The 19109-nt window shown below is 29.4% G+C and overlaps 1 protein-coding gene across 1 annotated transcript in view; it reads left to right on the top strand.

The window, feature by feature from the left end:
* Positions 1–858: 858 nt before the first annotated feature.
* LOC118193851 (uncharacterized) overlaps positions 859–19109 on the top strand; it is a 333808-nt gene continuing 315557 nt past the window's right edge. The window contains exon 1 of the transcript XR_015042681.1: positions 859–1002. The gene's annotated coding sequence lies outside the window, so the exon portion shown is untranslated. The remainder of the gene's footprint in view (positions 1003–19109) is intronic.

Here is a 19109-nt window from a genome sequence, read left to right as displayed (position 1 = left end):
TGACAATTGGAGGCAAGAAAAGCTAATAAATTTTGCTATTTAACAAAGCAAGATGCTGCATGTTTTCAGGAAATGTTTCTTTATCACGCAACAGTAATTGTATCATATTCCTAATAAATAATTTGTGAATAATATCGGGCAAACGCTTATTATTAATAATGCTATTACTATACAACTTATTTCAAAATTAAGATTCTAAAAAAAGCTCAAATCTCAGAGGCATTTTCTTCTTGAATTTATGTACAAATAGTTATTTTTTTACGTTCTTCTTAGAAGATGTGTCAATCAATTCATACATTTTCTAAGAATAGAAATGAAAGAAGAAAAATTATGCAAATTTCTTTAAATAATATTTGATTAACTCAATAATTATATTTTATATTAGATTATTATTCAATAATTCATAATAAATTCTGACCTGAAAATGTCCTAAAAGTAGTTTAAGAAATAAAATATTTATAAACAATTTTTTTAAATAGAATTATTAATAGAACAATAACTCATGCTTTTAAAGTTTTTTTAAGCCCATTTCCTGATTATGAATGCCTTTCACACATGACTGTTGAATTAAATAATGATGATAACAGTTTAACAAAATATCAGTTTCATCCGGAGGAAGACATATCGAAAAAACAGTTAATAGTTTCATATACTGACGATAGATGGCGACAAGTGCCCCCAAGATCAATTTTTCTTCATAGAATTCTGCCATTGTAATGGAAGGAAAAGAGCGATAATTTTCATAATCACTAAGATACTGCGCAAGAGCGTCATTAGACGAATAAAAGAGCAGGCGCATTAATTAGTTTACAAAATTAAAATCAATGAGGGTTCTCTTAACGGGTGTGGGTTGGCTATTTCCTTCAAATTCATTCTACTTTTAAGTCGTTTCTTAATTTGTTATTTCTCATTAAAATTTGGCTCCCGCGCTTAGCAAAACTGTAATTTTTAGTTTCCTTGTGGTACGCGTTCGAAAATTCTTGCATGTGATTTATTCATAAGGTAAGTCTTGGCGTCAGAACTGCGTACGTTTTAATTAACAATTCCAGGGATATTCAAGTAGCGAATACGGTGAATTAAATTTTAAATTTGTTTTATAAGGATGTTGATATGTGGATCAATTATGTGTAATGCGCAGAAGATTGCTATTTTGATCAGTGAATGATGCTATTTACAATGATTGAACGAACACATATGAATTGTTAGAACAGATGTGACAATATATGCTTACATTTATAAATATCTAATGACTTTCAAGTTCTCTTTAAAAATATATAAATATAATGTACATTTGAGTGTTGCAATGTATAGGTATCGCCGTTAAGAGGCTATAACATAAGAAAGAATGCGGCGTGAATTGCACGCTTTCATTTATACGTAGATATTTTTCAGCTTAGGTATATACCAAACGAAGCTTACGCATACCAAACCAATTTTCTAAAGGTTAGCTATATAAGCGCATACGATTTTAGTTTATATCTTATTTATTTATAAGGTGATAAATTTAGCATGGAGAGAATTTTCTTGAATATTTTTGAGAGTTTTTTTTAGCCTAAAAGTGCTATTAGTCTCGTAATGCCATTTTGCGTTGATTAACTTTAAATGTCCTCTAAGAATGAATTATTTCACTTTTCGTTCGGGTTAGTTGCTATTCGGCAAAATGTAGGATTTTTAAAATTCAATCTGTTTATTATTAATCTGTTCACAAGCTAAGCTATTTAAATGCAATAGATAAGAATATTAATAATTAATATTCTTTACTTCTGAATCAGATTTATTCAAATAAACATGTTTTAATTCATGATCTATCTAGTTAAAAACAGTAAATATTTTTATAGAATTACATTACAAATTTTTTTTCACTTTTTACGTATACAGAAGAAATATACCATTTCCATGTCGGTCTGTTTTTAATTAAGTATTCATGCATTAACACCATTATTTTGGATTAAGATTACTATTTAACTGGACAATATTTTTTACATTAGACTTAGTTGTTACATACAAAGATTTTCATCTTGTTTATTGGTATTAATAAGGACGCAGCACAACGATATTATGTAACTTCAGGAAACGACGTTGCAAGCGTTGAGTCCACCAAAACAGGATAATTCAAAGTTTAATCTTTTTATTTTAGATTTTGGAGTAGAGTTATTTCACAGTGCATTTTTTGTGGATATTCTAGCGAAAAAGAATCGACAATATTCATTGACTATAGCAAATAATCTAACGGTTATACTAGAAATGTTAGATTATAGTTGCAGATTATTTTTATACATAAATATATTTTTATCATTTAAGGTTATTGTTCTAATTGTTAGATTGTATTATAATATAAAAAGATTGCATTATATTATAATCTAATAACAATTAGCTTAGATCTAGCAATTGTAGCAATTATGAATGCTGGCTAATTTTTATACTTAATATTTTATTGCTGCTTATAACTCGAATTTCTGAAAAATTGGCTGTAAAATAGTCCGACTCCAGAATTCAAACCACAAGACTGAACTTTGAATTTACGCGTTTTGCTGTGCTCTTGACATACGACGAAAAATTATTTTCTGAAGTTGTATAAAATCGTCTTGCGTTCTTTGTTAATGTTGACAAATAATTTCGATGCTATAGCATCCTTTTTTTTTTAAAGAAAGGCTGCTTCTAAATAAATAAAATGTGTGTATGCGCAGTGTAATATATAAAAACGCCTTTCGATTAAATACAAATCTTATATTTAAGATGCAAAATAATGATTTTACAACACCATTTACAAAATAATGCAGTTGAAAAATGGTGGTTTCCAAAATTGTTTGCTTTTTATATGAAAGATGCATTATATAATTTTTGTAGGACGTATTACTTTTATACTGATGTACTCAGATATTGGTTATATGTGTTATCGCTTCATTTCTGGTATCCCTCTTTGAGATGTTAATGTCGAAAGGTTTCTCGAAATCGTACGAATCCCAGGTCACGAGAATTTCATGAATTTACATTTTTTGTTACGCGACTAGCCTGTGAAGAATAAAATAAACTCAAATTTCTTGTGAAAAGGTGAAAATTTGCCAACAAATCAGTGCACAAAACCTTGAAGAGCTAAGAATGTATTTAACAATATATCAGGATATTTCATAAAACTATAGTTACATTCATTAACTGTAGTAATTCATTAACTACAGTACATATTGGGGGTTAAGTAATTTCCGAACTAACTCCTATTATCTGGCATTGAATTGATTTCAGGGATTTTGAATACCAGATTAAAAAGAGCCGTATAAGGTGATCATTTCCACCTGGAAAATTCTTTAACCAAACAAACTCAGGATTGCAGCCAAGGGAGCCAAGGGATATCCCGGAGTTCTCAGATAGTTAAGTTTAATACCAAAGCTGAAATTTCCAGGACAGCAAAACCTAGGAACGTAATTTGCATTCAAAGTTCACCTTGTAAGGTTAGATTATTGCTTCTAAGAAACAAAGAAAAATCATGATAAAGAAAAAGGCTGAATTTCTTAAAATGTGATAGAGAGGCTTCAAATATTTCATTTGTTACAAAAGTTTTCATTTTTTCTTATCTGAGGTCAGTAATAAGCATAGAACCTGCATTGCGTTGTAACCTAAAAAGCAGTGTTAATATAGGTTCTAATATATGTGTCCATTTTGTAAACAGTTTAAATTTAAGATATCGCTGAAACGTTCATTTTGTACGAATTCAGTGCGATATAGTTTCTCTCCTTGCGATTTGCTCTCTCACAACATTTTGTTTGCTAAATTTCGATTTCTTGCAAAAATATAGCATATACAGTGCATGCAATTCATAAAATATATATGAGTCTACCATTTATATCATCGGCAAAGTTCCTGGTGAATAGGATATTATTTACAAAGTTTTCGAAGAAGTAAAAATTACATGTGTATTTGAAATTTGTGCAGTAGGGTGGCGTCTTTAATTTGCGCGTACTTCAAAGCCCAACTGAACTGCTGTCATGGTAAATATTTCTGGGCTTTCTATAGTTGCGGACAATGAATAATTATGTACTGTTTGCATTATAATTCAAAAAAGCATAATTAACAGACGTGAATGATAATCAGGGAATTAGGGATTTCATATAATGATTGAAAGACTTACTCAGGTGGGAAGCTGCATTAGAAAGCTCTGTCAATTTCAAGGTAATCAGGCTTTCTCCTTCTGTGAATTGCTCCTTGAAGAGACTAAAATTCGCACTGTCCGACTCCCTCGAAATCAGCTGGATGAAACTACCAACTAAATGTTGTTTGTTTCTACCTAATTTTATACCTGCCATTAACATATCTGACGAAGTCAGTTCCATATATTTACTGTTTGAACCCAAATTTTTGAGAGACTGTTTTTAAAAATTCTCAATTTCTTATTAAATTTTAAAGAGCATTTTGGGGGTTTTATAAATTAAATTTTAAATAATTTTAATACCAAATTATCAATCTACATGTTTTTAAGTTATTCATGGCTGACACCAAGTCTAGTTTGTCTCAGCTTCTCTCTTGTCTTAATCAATTTGTAAGGATAATATATTAAATTAACCAGTTATTATGATTTTGGTTTTTACTATAACTTCTCCTTTCCGTTTTACTCACCAGAATGCAAATGACTATCCAGTATTTAAACTGAGGTTTTTGAATTTTAAGACAAAGCTCATTTCTGGCTTCACATGCACGTTATGTTTCAGCTTCCTGCTAGCTCTGATAGTTATAATTATTCGGGGCTTTCTGTCGCTGCCAACACTTTGTTTTTGACGCTTTGGTAGGTACTAAACCAGCTTTTAGTAATATTAATTGTATAGTCTTTCTTGTTTCACGTTTGATTTAAATTTGACTGCTTTGTTTAGTTCCATCACTACGAGCTGTTGCTAATATTGTTGCACAAGATAAAGCGTTTTCTCACGACTTTGTAGTAACTTCTATTATAATGATCTAATATGATCATAATTCATGTTTATGATTTATTAAGATCATGTTTCGACCTAATAAGAAGGTAAATAGTTGAACACAAATTATGACCTAATTAGATCAATACACTAGTGCAACCATTTTGCTTTCAATACAGGACTGATATGAGACAAGAATTTCCATGTCATTGTTATAATGTAAAGATGCATCTCTGTCTCTACAATATTCACTGCAATAATTGTCTGTAAATTCTCTAGAAAAAAGTCTTTTCAGGCTACATATCATCCAATTTCTAATCAAGATGGCCGACTGAAAATACGCGGGAATAAAACGTTTGTCCTTTCTGAATATTATCTGAAAAAAAAAAAAAATTTCGACATAAAAATTAGTAAATAACTACTTAGCACGTTCTAAATTCGATTAAGACTAAGATAAATAGCGGTTATTTATCTCATATATTAGGCCAAATGGGTATTTCTGACAATACGGAAACATAAATTAAAGTGCATAAAAAAAATTTTTCGACATAAAAATTAGTAAATAACTACTTAGCACGTTCTAAATTCGATTAAGACTAAGCTGAATAGCGGTTATTTATCTCATATATTAGGCCAAATGGGTATTTCTGACAATACGGAAACATAAATTAAAGTGCATTATTATTTTACTTGAAAATGACATTAGCATTAGCTGAGAACGAAATATCAAATGTTAAATCCCTCATATTTAGTTTTAGTAATAATAAGGTAGAGGAATTCAGCAGACTGAGAAAAATAAGCCGATAAACTATAACTTTAATCGCAAATTGTATGGAGTGAGTCTAATGTATTCGAATGGATAGTTATGAGATGACAAGAGATCTATCAGAATAAATGAAATGTCTTTACCAACGTAAATAAAAAAAACTTTTATTACGAAAATATTAAAATATAGGAAATCTTTATTATTCATAACATCCCGTTTCTGCTGACTTTGGAAAACTTCCGTTGGATTGAATGGAAGGTAATTTGCTCAAATTTTCTCTGAAGGTTAAGCGCCATGAATTATTAATTTTTCAGAAAAAAAATAAATAAAAGGTTTTTAAAAACTTTACCTCAGATTTCAGTCTAACATCTCGAATAGCTTATCATTAAATTACATAATGTGAAAGAAATATTCAAAATGAAAACATTCCATGGTTATAATATTAAAAAGAAACTATTACCTGATTTTGATATGTAAATTTCAGTGTAACATCTGAAACAATTTTAAACTAAGCAATTATGGTAAATCTACTCGTTTCAAAATCATTCCCCTAGAAATTACATAGAATATAAAATCTCACATTCAAACTGAACTTTTCAAATGGCCAAATATTAGGAAAAGATTGCTATGATATCAGTCCATCGAAATCAACGCCATACGGACTCATATGAATTTATTTAAAAATGAAAAAGAAATAGTTATTCAAGAAGAAATTATACATTTATTTTCTGAATCGCCTAGTGCGCAAGGTTTACAACAAGTATTTTCTTCAAGGACAGTATCTTCCATTTCGCTAGGAAGCTAACTCCATAAATTGAAAACAATAAATATGTCGAAGAGATTTCTTTCAAGGTGTTATTAACGGAAAACTTAAGTATCACAAATGGCTTTCATATTTGAAAAATGTACCAATTTAGGTTGTCTAGATGAGTCTCAAGACTTATGGAAATAAAAATTTCTGAGTAAATTTATAATGCAGTGAGGGAATAATAAATTTAGCAACTGAAGACCTGATACATACAGAAAAATAAGCTTGCAATTAGATTTTTAAAGATTCATTAAATATTTCGGAAATTTATTTATGGTTTTCAATGGATGATTTTTATGTCCTAGCGAAATATGAAACAGTGCGACTTTGGAGAAATATTTGTCATGAGCCTCGTGCTTAGACAAGCCACAGAAGTAAACACGCAACTTCATCTTGAATAATCAACTCGTTTTCTTTTTTGAGCAAGTACACAGATCAGTACGTGGCATTAATTAGCCGTACATGCTTTAACGTTATTACTTAAACCAAACTAAAACCTTTTTAAAATATTTATTTTCGATACTTTGAATTCCTGGGAAGTCAATCTTTAAACTAACAGGCTTACGCAACCGTTTAGCTTAAATTGTTTTACACGTTAAACTACTACCTATGGTATTTTGAACCAAAATTTTAAAGCTATTAAAATAAAGAAACTCTTAAAAAATTGCATAATCGCAGTTTTTTACAATTTTTAAAGCTTACATTTTTTAATCGAATTAATTAATTTTTAATATATTTTATAAATTAAGCAAGAAAAAATACAGAAAATATTGATAAACATCAAAATTTGAGTAAAATTATGTTTACATTCATAAACGAAAACTAAATCCTTAACAAGTAATTAAAAGGCTAACCGCACTTCTCTTCTTAAAGTTTGGATAAAAGAAAATTTATATAAACTGCATATAAATCTAATAACCTTGCAGTATAAGTTAAAATATTGTCATGAGAATTCAATTATTCACTTTTTAGCCGGAAGCCAAATTTTTAGAAGTTGAAAAATCTGATAAGCACTTTTAATAGTAGGTACACCAGCTTTTCTTAAACTTTCAGGTTAAAAAACAGGTAAACTTTCAGGTAAACTTAAAAACGACCATTATTTCTAAATAGAATGATCATTATTTATATATAGAATGACGATTTGAAAATTATTAATACTTTTTCAATTTATATACAGAATAACAAACTTTGAAGAAACTTAAAAAAAAAAAAAAAAAAAAAAAAAAAAAAACTTTCAGATAACAGTTTAATTTAATTTTCTTCTCAGTGTAGAAAACATTTGAAAGGTCTTAAAACTGTAAAAATTTAAGGTCATAATCTGTGAAAGAAATTTAAAGGAGGAATTTCAAATATATACAAGCATTACTTCTCTGCTTGTAAATAATGAAAATATTTCATTTTTGACAAAATAATTGTTTATTTCCTATCAATAATTCCTAATTATTAGAAGGTAATAGGAGTCTTTGAATAACTTTTAAGTAAATAATTGAATAAAATAAAAAGAATAAATTTTTTTTGGGTCGCTTTTATCTCTTATGCCATCAGCAATGAGAAAAAAGAATTTGTTGACACAGTTATAAATCTTTTAATGAGTACCATCAGGACTAGCATAAAATTTTCTTTCAAAGTATAGAAATAATTTCATTCATAGCAAAAGGCATTTTACTGTGTAGCAAATATGCACAAAAACAAGCGGTTCTTCTTTTGTTAATGTAATAGTATTGACCTTAGACACATTTGATTATCATTTATCAACATTTTCTGTTTATTGCTGTTTAATTTATAAAAACAAGTTAATTTATGTATGCTTCGAGTTTTGGAAAGGAAAAGAGGAATGATCTTATAGCTCTGGTAGAGGAGGTTCATGGGACTAAAAAGGTTGAGAACCACAATTATACGTAGATCTTCATTAGAGACAAAACACCTGTTTGAATATATTAGTTCCTATTAAATTAAAGAGAAAGCCAATCATTTCAATGAAATCCATTTAATAAAAAGGTCTTTTTTTTTATTAATTACAAACGCATTGACTTCTCAAAATATCCTGTAAAACAACGACTGAAGCTCATATTTTCATCTCACATGGTTCATCACACAAACACACACAAACGAAATCATATGGATCAAATTTTCATCACACAAACGAAAACAATGGATATAAAATACGGAAAGAATGTCAGATTCCTTTTATATAGGCTTAGGAACTGGGAGTTTTTGATACAATTTCCAGATTTGTTAATCAATTAATCCCATGTTTCCTTAGCTGTTTCTTTCGCAAATTAAAAAAAAAAAAATGGTTCAGTTATTAAGCGTTAGTGGTTTTAGCTACTTACAGTTAATAAATTTCGGTTACTAAGATTAGTGTTTCAATTACTGACTGCTAATAATTGATGCAAGAATAATTTCGCTACTAAGCGTTCATTATTTCAATTACTAAACATTAGTAATTCCAGCTACTGAATAATAATAGCACTACACATCTGCTTTCTAAAACTCCAAATATTTTAAAATTTTTTCGCCGAAATATGAATCAGATTTGTACCAGACATATATCCATTTAACATAATAATTCCTCAGAAGAAAATCTAAGAAGCATTTTCGTAAACCGTTACCAAAAATTAGTTCGTAGTAATTCCTCAAAGTAAAATCTAAGAAGCCTTCTAGTAAACTGTTACCGAAAGTTAGTTCTCATTTGATTAAAAAGAATCGGTCATAATACTTTCGCAGCTATGAATTTTACTTTTGTTTCAGAACAGAATCAAATAAGTGACGCTTTTAAGCAAAAGGAGAATTTTTCGTTAACATTTAACTGAAATCTTGATTTTAAGGCGATTAAATTTATAATTCAAAACATTGATAAATTACAGATTTTAATTGTTAAATAATATCTGCATTAAATGAAATCCTGTATCTTCTTACATTTGCATAAAATACTTAAGAGATAAATAAAAAAGAAGATAAAGATAAGATGTAAAGATAAATTGATACGTAAAAGATATATTCTAATCACAAGAGACAGCATTCTTATGAACATATATTATCTCACAAGAAGCAAGCCAGGCCTTAATCTAGAAACCAAGATGCATTAAACTATCACCAGTCTGAGCAACCAAAGCAAAAATATATCGGAATTTAATTGAAGGTCTTTCAGAATAAAACCTTTACGTCATGCATTGTTCATGAAGAACTATAACTTCATCATATAGGTATCATTTACTTTCACAATGACATATTCAGTATGTTCAGATTTTATGACTAAATCATGTCTAGTCATTGAAGTTAATTAATCGATAGTCTGCTATGATCCCCTGATAATAAAACCATGTAAGCGGCTGACGTATACATTCCACCGTACAAGAATGGTATTGCTTTTGACTATATAGCAGCGCATTATCATGATGTTACAGAGATTGAATATGTTATATATTCGTTAGAAATTGCTAATTATTCCCAATAAGTTTCCTAACAGGAGGCATATGAACACCAAAATCCGTTGAATGAAACTATTATTAAATCTTATTTCAATACTTAAGCTTAAATAGAAATGCTTTTGTTAAGACACTCATAAATTTGACCAGTATCTTGTATGCTCTTTCGAAACTTTATAGCCTGCTTCAAATCGAATTCCAACAGGAATTGTTAGCCTGAAGTGTCCACTTCTGTTTGCCATTCTTCTTTAAGGCAATCAAATTTTTAAACATATTTTAACAATTTTTGCAGTTTATATTTGCAATTTTCTCCGAAATTCAATTTAAATCGTAACATTAAATATTAGTTGAGCTCTTATAACATAAATACTTAAGTTTCATAATACTTCATTCTTTTGTAATTTATTTTCATTGTATATTTGAATTATTATTTCCGTGAATAAACAAAGATCATTCCGCAAATGGTTTTATCTATGTATTTTGTTCTGCAAAACTCGATACAACAACAATGGAAAACACTTGAAACAATGCATCTGTATCAAAAGTGAGTCGTTTTCCATTTTTATGTGGAAAATCAAAATACTCACAAGTACGATCCTCGTTATTAATATAGCTTCAATTCTCAGTTGATTCCTTTTGTCAAATCAATTAAATGCGTTCATAACATACTATAGTTGTTTATCAAATATAAGCACCCAAATAAAAAATAATAAGGCATTATTTGTTTAGATATTTGATTACAGTTCTTAGAAATTTTCGTTTTTCCATTTGATAAGATCTTTTTTCCTCGAGACAACATTAATTAAACAATATCTTTCAGCAACTATGTCTCAGAATAGTATTGATTCCCCAATGAGTATCTTTTCTTTTCTTTGAATATTAATTTATTGTTTGTCTCTATCTTTACTTTTGTTTTCTTGTTAAATTTGTTTCTATTGCTTTATCTGCAAACACTTTTTAAATGCATAAATGTTTTATGTAACTATTTAATATTTTTTGTTTTAGCCTTTTTATATTCTGTATATATTTTGAAGAGCATTCTTCAACATTCTCTCGCGGGACCCTTGAAACCCTTAAAACCTATATTTGAAAGAATACTTATATAAAAATTATTATATATCATTATTCCTCTTGCTTTCGTAAGGAAAATATTTAATTATAATAAAACACGTTTGTAAGGAAAACATAGTAAATATTTTCTAGCAGTTGATTTAGGTAAAACATAATGTTTATCCAAGTTTATACACTATAAAGAGAAGAAATAAAATTAGATTGTCTGTTTAAGGGATCATACTTTGATGCTTTCATTAATTAAAAAATTAAGCACATCATTGCCTGTCAAGTCCTGTTGACACACATGTCACTGTAGGACACCATTGGCTAGAGCAACGGAGTAAATTTAGATGAATTTTTAAAAAGAAATTACACCTAAAGGACATCGGTTCCTGCTAAAGCAGATACCCACCGGTGCGGCGACCTTTAGTTACTGGCGGTCAACCTATGAGATCGCCGAACAGTTCATTTAGGTACTGTTAAAATTAAACTATACCTTTGGCCGTAACAGAATGACATTGGGGATATTTAATTCATAGTCATTAGTTCTGGAGAAAACCTCTTCACTTACCAATGTGAGGCAGTGCTATGTTATTGCATTGACAACACTTGCCAAAACAGTGTATTATAAATACCTGGTAACATAACGCAAGGTATCCCAACGTATTTTCGAATAGACTCCGTTATAAATAACTCCATAAAGTTAAAAAATTATCTTAATGTCTATTAATACAAAAAATTGCAAAACGTACTTACGGAAATTATGCATAAGTTATGAAGTGAATCAATCTGTATGGCACGCAACTCACCTCATATAGTTCCTGCCTGTTGACTACTAAGCGTCACACTGAAGTTGTTTAAAAATAACTAATTTTTGCTACTAGGATACTTTTAAGTGGTATAAGAGCGGTATATTAATATAATAGAGAAGAATTTTCTAACAATATTTGGTATCTGCATAGTAAAATTACAAATATATAATATCTCAGCCCCCTAAATTAACTGCATAAAGGTATTTAGATATAATTAGCCCACTCAACATTATTTCTCGAGAAACCCATAACGATTTTAGCGAGAAATCTACAGTTCGGACACAGCAGAGAAATGCTAATCCATGCATTTATTGTCTGAAGCTAAATCTGCCCAAACGCATGCAGCACTTCCTTTGCTCATGCACATAATGTTCAAGGTGCAAACTACGCTTTATTACATATTACAGTAGGTTATATCACTAAGCCCTTTGTATTGCATAAAAACAAGTTAATTTTTTTTATATATTTCATATGTGATATTATTTATTTTATTAATGATTAAAATGAAAGTCATCAAGGCATTAAAATGTTGAGCTTTCAATACTCAAAAGTCAAACTCATTTTAATATTCTTAAATATAATTATTATCATTAAACTATAAAAATCTCGGTTTTGAAGTAACATTAATAACGTGAATTCTTGGTAATTCATGGTTTGATAATTTTTCACCTGCGGCTAAGCGACAAAGAGTTAAATACGCGCTTCTATATGCAATCAAATTAAACTGTATCTCTGCAATTATATTCAATAAAGTTAATTTTGCCTTGCTTTTAACGAAAAAAAAAATCAACAATATTTTCTTCAAAATTTACTTGATTGTTTAATTTATGTTCTGTCGAGAAAATAGTGATGTTCCGAGCAATCACAAAATGATTAAAAAAAAAGGCTAAAATAGAAAATATTAGACACTTAAAATATGCCTTAGTTTTGAAAATTCAGAGCCAAATTAGCTGAAGAACGTCTAGAAAATTCTTTTTTCTTTCTTTCTCCTTTTTCTGCTCTTTTTTTTTTTTTCTGGTATAATTCTGCAACCGTTTTTTATCGCATTTTTTCTTTGCACTATGTATGTATGTTTCATAATTTGCTTTAGCGTCTGAATAGAACAAGATAATGAATAATGTGGTGTAGTATTTTCATTATGTAAACATATGAAAAACTAAATTTTGCTTAAAAATTTCCTCAAATGAATTGAATTTTGTAGAGTTCTCTTAATTATCTTTATTTGTAAGTTGAAATGTCGTCGATATTTAAATTTTTACTAGCATTCAGGTTTAACCGCAGAATTTATATCACTATGTAATTTATATTTTAATTGTAAAAGTATCAAAACAGAAAAACTTTGCTTTAAAAATCACAGTTCTTTTTTCAAATTTTTTATTTTTTTTTATATATATATTTTTATTATTTATTTATTTATTTATTTATTTATTTATTAAGTTTTTGCTTTTCCATCGAGAAGTTTTGTGCTGTCCTTTTTATAACATATTTTTTTTCAAATATATGCTACAAATTTCAAATTTTAAAAATTCAGTTTTCCTAAAAAATGGAATTTTTTAATAAATAAATGTTTAAATGCTCCGTGCGCTCTAATTTTCAGTGTTTTATTCAAACGCTTACATTAAAGTTGTTAAAACAACTTGAGTATACAAAAATACTTGAGCATCCGTTTTGGAATTTGACTAATAGTGAATTTCAAAAACTATTTTTGTGAATTCAATCCCAATTTTGACAAAATTTAACCTTTTGTTCCCAAGTTTAAATCCCAAGTTTTAATCCAAATTTATCCAAAGTTTAAATGTTTTAATATACTTATATCCAAAATACGTGCATTTATTGTAGCGTGTTATAAAATAATTTCTTTCGAATGTTAATTGTTTGTAGCAAAAAATGAATCATATGGAACATTTTCAAGACATATGAACTGCGAAAATAATATGTTTTGAAAAAACTTGTTTTAAGTTTTTACGAAAATTAAATCATGCCTCAGACTTATCTTTAATAAACGTTCACGAGAAACACTAAATAACCTTTAGAAGTCACTTTGTAAATATTAAACATTATTTTCCTCTCATATGTGTATTTTTAGCCTGATAATATTAAATATAATTAAATATTTGCTGTATGATTCAAAACTGTAGATAGAAGCAATGTACTGTATTGATCATACCTACTGAAAACTTTAAAATTCCCTCGCACAATATGTTTTATTTCATTTATAACATAAAAATTATGTTTTAGTGTTTTATATTTCGCTGCTTTATTTTTCCCCCAAGCGGGAAAACTTAATGTTTTAAATGTAAAGCGGGAAAACTTAAACATTTTGCTCTTGTTCAAGCGACACTGGGCAAGCTTTTCTGCAGTGATTAAATAGAGAGAGATTCCTTACTCTTAATCTATGCTTTTAGCATTTACACCACCAAATTTTAATTCATTAACAGCTAGTAACACTGACAATCCTAACCGGAATTATAAAGAACTACATATATGAATTGTAACATCTTGTGTGTGTGTGATTATGACAAAGCCTCAAGGGCTATCTGCCTAAGGGGACGGATGCCTTCGTGGAGGACTTTCTAAGGGAAACTGGCTCGTATACACGTTACACATGGGTAAAACCACGAAAACGCCTATGCAGCCAGCCCGTTCGCGGGATTCGAACCTCGGACCAAACTACCAGTGTTCAGCGACTTTACCGCTCGGCCGCTGGTGGGCCTGAATTATAACATCAGTAAATATCCGTTAAAATATTTTATTTATTTTAAAATATTTTAACGGATAAATTTGTTTACATTTTCTCCGAAATTTAAAGAGCAATCGGTGTGTTGTTTATAACTTCTTTAAAAATTAAAATATTTGAATATGGTTTTTTGTGTACGGTACAGTTAAATATGCTAAGTGAAAAAGAAAAAGGCCCAGAAATTTCGGCTAATTTTAAACTAATTTAGAGGCCTCTTAAACAATTAATTTGAAAATTGTTTTTGTTGTCTTCTGTCTGTGGGAATGTTTTCATACAGGAAATTTTAAGTGTTTATTTATTAAGAACGTTAAAATATGTTCTAAAACTACTTTAGAATTTACTTTAGAACTTTTAAAACTACTTTTGAGCAATATTTTCCTCTTTCAGTTAATCTTTGAATTTTCTTTCTCATTTTATTATAAATACTTAAACCGCACATCACAAAATAACAGATATTCATTGTATCATACTTTAAAATTAACTGTTTTATTAAGAAGTTTAAACGGCACTTTGTTTCAAGAAAGGCTTTTAAAAATATATTACGCAAAATGTTATAGCGTGTATCTGATTTTTGAAATTTTCTTTCCTATGCAAATTTTGTCGCATACTATTTAATTAAGAAAACTCTTTTAGTTTCAGCAATTGGTACTGAAATATGTATTAGCTTAAACTTGAGCTCAAACGCAACAAAGCTCATCAATCCTATGGCTTTAGATTGCGAATTATGAACAAATAAACATAGTTTATGTAGCATGCCAAGTGAAGAAGTTTTTTTGTTTTTTGTTTTATCATTAATTTTCCTGAAGTAAAACCCACCCGAGCGCTAAAGTCGCGGTAAAACAGTTGGTAGTTTCCGGTCCGAGTTTCGTATCCCGCGAATGGGCTGGCTGTATGGGCGATTTCGTAGTTTTCCCCATGTGTAAAGTGTATACAAGCCAGTTTCCCTTAAGAAATCCTCCGCGTAGGCATCCTTACTCTTAGGCAGATAGACTTCGAGGCATTTTCGTAATTAAATAAACCAAACCAAAGCCCATGTGTAACATTTATACGAGCCAGTTTATCTTAGAAATCTCTACGAAGGCATCGCTCCCCTTAAGCAGGTAACCCTCGAGGCTTTGCCATAATCACGTAAACTAAACCAAACCAAAACAAACCCTGAAGTAAAAACCATTTTCCACGCCAAATATTACTATAAATTTAAAGGCTTAATAATACTAAATGATAGTAATTAAAAATTTTTTTGATACTTTTTATTATCTATTAGAATGTAGAACGTTTACTTCTGAAATTTTCAAGCTAATGTCTCTATTTACTGTTCTGTTGGATTTAAGAAAATCAAATCTCCACACAAAACATAACTTCCGAAATAAAATAATTTGTTTTCTCAATAAGCATATTTAAAGGCCGTTTATACAGAAAATCAGATGTCTCACGTTTAATTATATGAGTTTATAATTTTTAGAAATAATATAGGAAAAAAAAACGTTTTCCTTTTGCAAATTATTGTCGCTGGGTGTGTGTGTGGGGGGGGAGGGAAAGAATAAACTTGCACTCTGACTATTTTAGATTACATTTTAACACGCCTGAAGAAAGAGTTTATCGTAAAAAACATTTTTTTAAAAAAATTCTAAAAAACGTGAAATATTACAAAAATTAAAAAAAAAAAAGAATTCTATACGCGTTATGTGATACATGGCATTAGAAGCATTTTTATAACTACAACTAAATACAAATGTTGGCAAAAATTATCAGTTGTAAGTGCTATAAATTATTTTGATTTATATGAAATATATATGTTATCAAAAAATAAAATAAAGACTTAAAAATGTAGAAGAGCTTAGGCTGCATTTAAATTATTCAGCTTGTTTAAAAAAATGGATATATCAAAATGAATAAATTAAAGTTTTGACACTTTGCCAAATGGCAATACTCTATGAACCAGTTACATGCGACTGCGTGTGAAAGATAAATTAAAAGCCATTTTTCTAAGTAGAAAAATATTTCCAAAGTTATGTTTCTAAACTTTTTCAGTTCTTCTCATTCATCAGTTTGCCAGAACAGAATTTTATATATTAAGTGAAAACAGTATACTTCCTTTCAAATTTAAAAGGAAATTGAATGGTTTTCTCAGCTGAATGGTGCCCGAAAAGTTTTAAAAATCACTAAAAATTAGTAAATTTTCTGTTGTACATGAAATCTCACAATATTAAGTATATTAATTATCACACATTTTGAACTTAAATTGTAAGAATATAAATATTTTACTCAAAAATTTTCTAAAAATGGCATTTTGAATTTACATATTTACACCTCGTATTTAGCCAATTCCAAAATTGTTTACAAAAATAATTTGAAATAAATAAAATTATTACCTTGAAATATTCCGCGTTTATTAATCTAAGATATATTCTTTAATTCTGGTTAGAAAAATCTGCAATACAGCTCGTTTCACTGAAACATATTTAAAATGTATGTACTTCTAGCCGCTGCTTTAACTAGATATATAAGATTTGCAAATTTCAGTCATGTCGTTTAAAGAGGAAAATAATTCAAATGAATTCATAGACATTATTTTCAGAATGATTATTGACTTATTTTTACGTTCAGTTATTCAATTATATCTTATTGTGATTTAAATTTCAATCGGCAATATTTTTAGTCCCATATTAAGTAACTTTGTACAAAGAGAGATTTTTTGCACCTGGTGTTTAATTGGTTTATGACCCACAAATGATATCACAGTAGTTAGAAACACTTCAGACTTAAACCATGTTCGTTAGTAATGATAAAAAGCTTAATTAACGAGAGATGAAGCAGAAGGTTTACCTTTTGCCTTCAGGATACTGATAATTATATTTAATAATATTAGTTTACCTTCAGTCACAGCTATTTTCATTGAAACATTTTGATGCAATATCGAGATTGTGATAGAAATAAGCGACATTTTCTCCTGCTGTTAAATTTATCACTTTCTTTTCCGATGTGATTATCTTCTTTGAAATATTAGCAACTATTAAACGAAATGTTAATGATTAATGGTCTTGATAATAAGTAGGTGTATTTTAATAATATCTTCGAATTATAAGCAAAACAACTGATGGCGGAAGAAATTGAATAATATTCCACTATAATTTATTCAAAGGAAAAAAAGAAGGAAATGTGTTTAGGTGAGTATTTTGACAAAGCAGTTGGTAATAAAGTGTCATGAATGAATCTGTATGCAATAGCAGTTCTATTGAGCCATTATGCATAATTTTTGTTTGTAAAACTGTCCAACGTATTTTAGACGATTTTGAACAGCTGCATCTGTGATGTCAACGAATATAAATTACGCAAGGCATACGTTAGATAACTATAAATCAAGAAAATTTTATTGAGCAGCGGATTTCAGTATAATATACAATAATGTATCAAACTTTTTTTAACGTAAGTATTTAGTCTCAATAAACATTTGTCAGTTTCTCTAACTTATTAACGTCTTGCATTCTTAGCGAGCATACACCAACCAATAACAGATTATGTAAGGAAGTACAGATTATGTAAGGACAATAACAGATTATGTAAGGACAATAACAGATTGTGTAAGGAATAATCCTTAAGTACGACAAAGTCCAGATAAAGGGTGTAAAGAACCCTTTATTAACTAAATATTATTCACAGATGGCACCGACTCGTGCTTACAGAAACTAACACTTTGGGCTTAACTCAAAAGGTAACAAGTAACTTAAAAGAGAATAGAATTAAGTTAGCCTAACGACTTTTCACTTAAAGCAGAAGCAGGCTCTGACTCGTAAAAGTCTGCGTAACAAGCCTGAAGCGCTTGACGTCACAGAAATCTAATCGTTAGTAAACCAAAGATAACAACGTGGCCTTCGGGCAGGCAGAACACGCTCTAAATTCGCCCTCCAAAACCTTCCCATAAATACTAACTTCTTTCTACCTCATTCGAATACACGCACGCTAACTCATTTACATCCTGGCAAAAAAGTGTGCGTTGAAAGCAAAATCAAAAGGAAAGGCTGCTTCAAAATAAAATTAACTGTTAAGTAACTTAAATTAATGCCCCAAAACTCATGAATCAATTCCTTGTGAATCTTCTGCTTTGCCATGCAGTCATCATAGAGCCACTGTTTGCACACGCTCGGCCAGACACGAACTTCTGTAGATGTTTATACAATTCACCCCGTGACTGCTGTTAAATTATTAATTCGCACCACAGTGTCCTGATGGTGTTGCAGTTCATCATCAGTTAATTCTACAGCCGTGTTCGAGCTGCAAAAATTGAATTCTTCCCTGCATTTCAGATTTGGAGTAAGTATCCAGTTAACATGTCCTTTTACTCTCATGCTAAAATACCTCTCTCATTGTAACTGCAATCAAACGTTTTCCACAGAAAGACCTAAATATGAGCATTCGACTACTCTAATCACTGCCAACAAAAACTCTGTTAGAAATCTTTGGTGACCTTCAATAATTGTTGCTTTACTAACAATAAAACAGTTTTGTACTTTTCTGAAGAGGTGAGTGACGAACAGTTGCAGTCTACAATATACCAGTTAATCTCCTGAATACTTTTCTTTGTGTTCTGCAACTGCTGGCAAAGTAAC

The sequence above is a fragment of the Stegodyphus dumicola genome, chromosome 8 (genome assembly GCF_044657685.1).
Source record: "Stegodyphus dumicola isolate Sdum_Otavi_A_Nest chromosome 8, ASM4465768v1".
NCBI lineage: Eukaryota > Metazoa > Arthropoda > Arachnida > Araneae > Eresidae > Stegodyphus > Stegodyphus dumicola.
The sequence above is the reverse complement of the archived record's forward strand: the minus strand, read 5'-3'. Positions and strand labels throughout refer to the sequence as shown.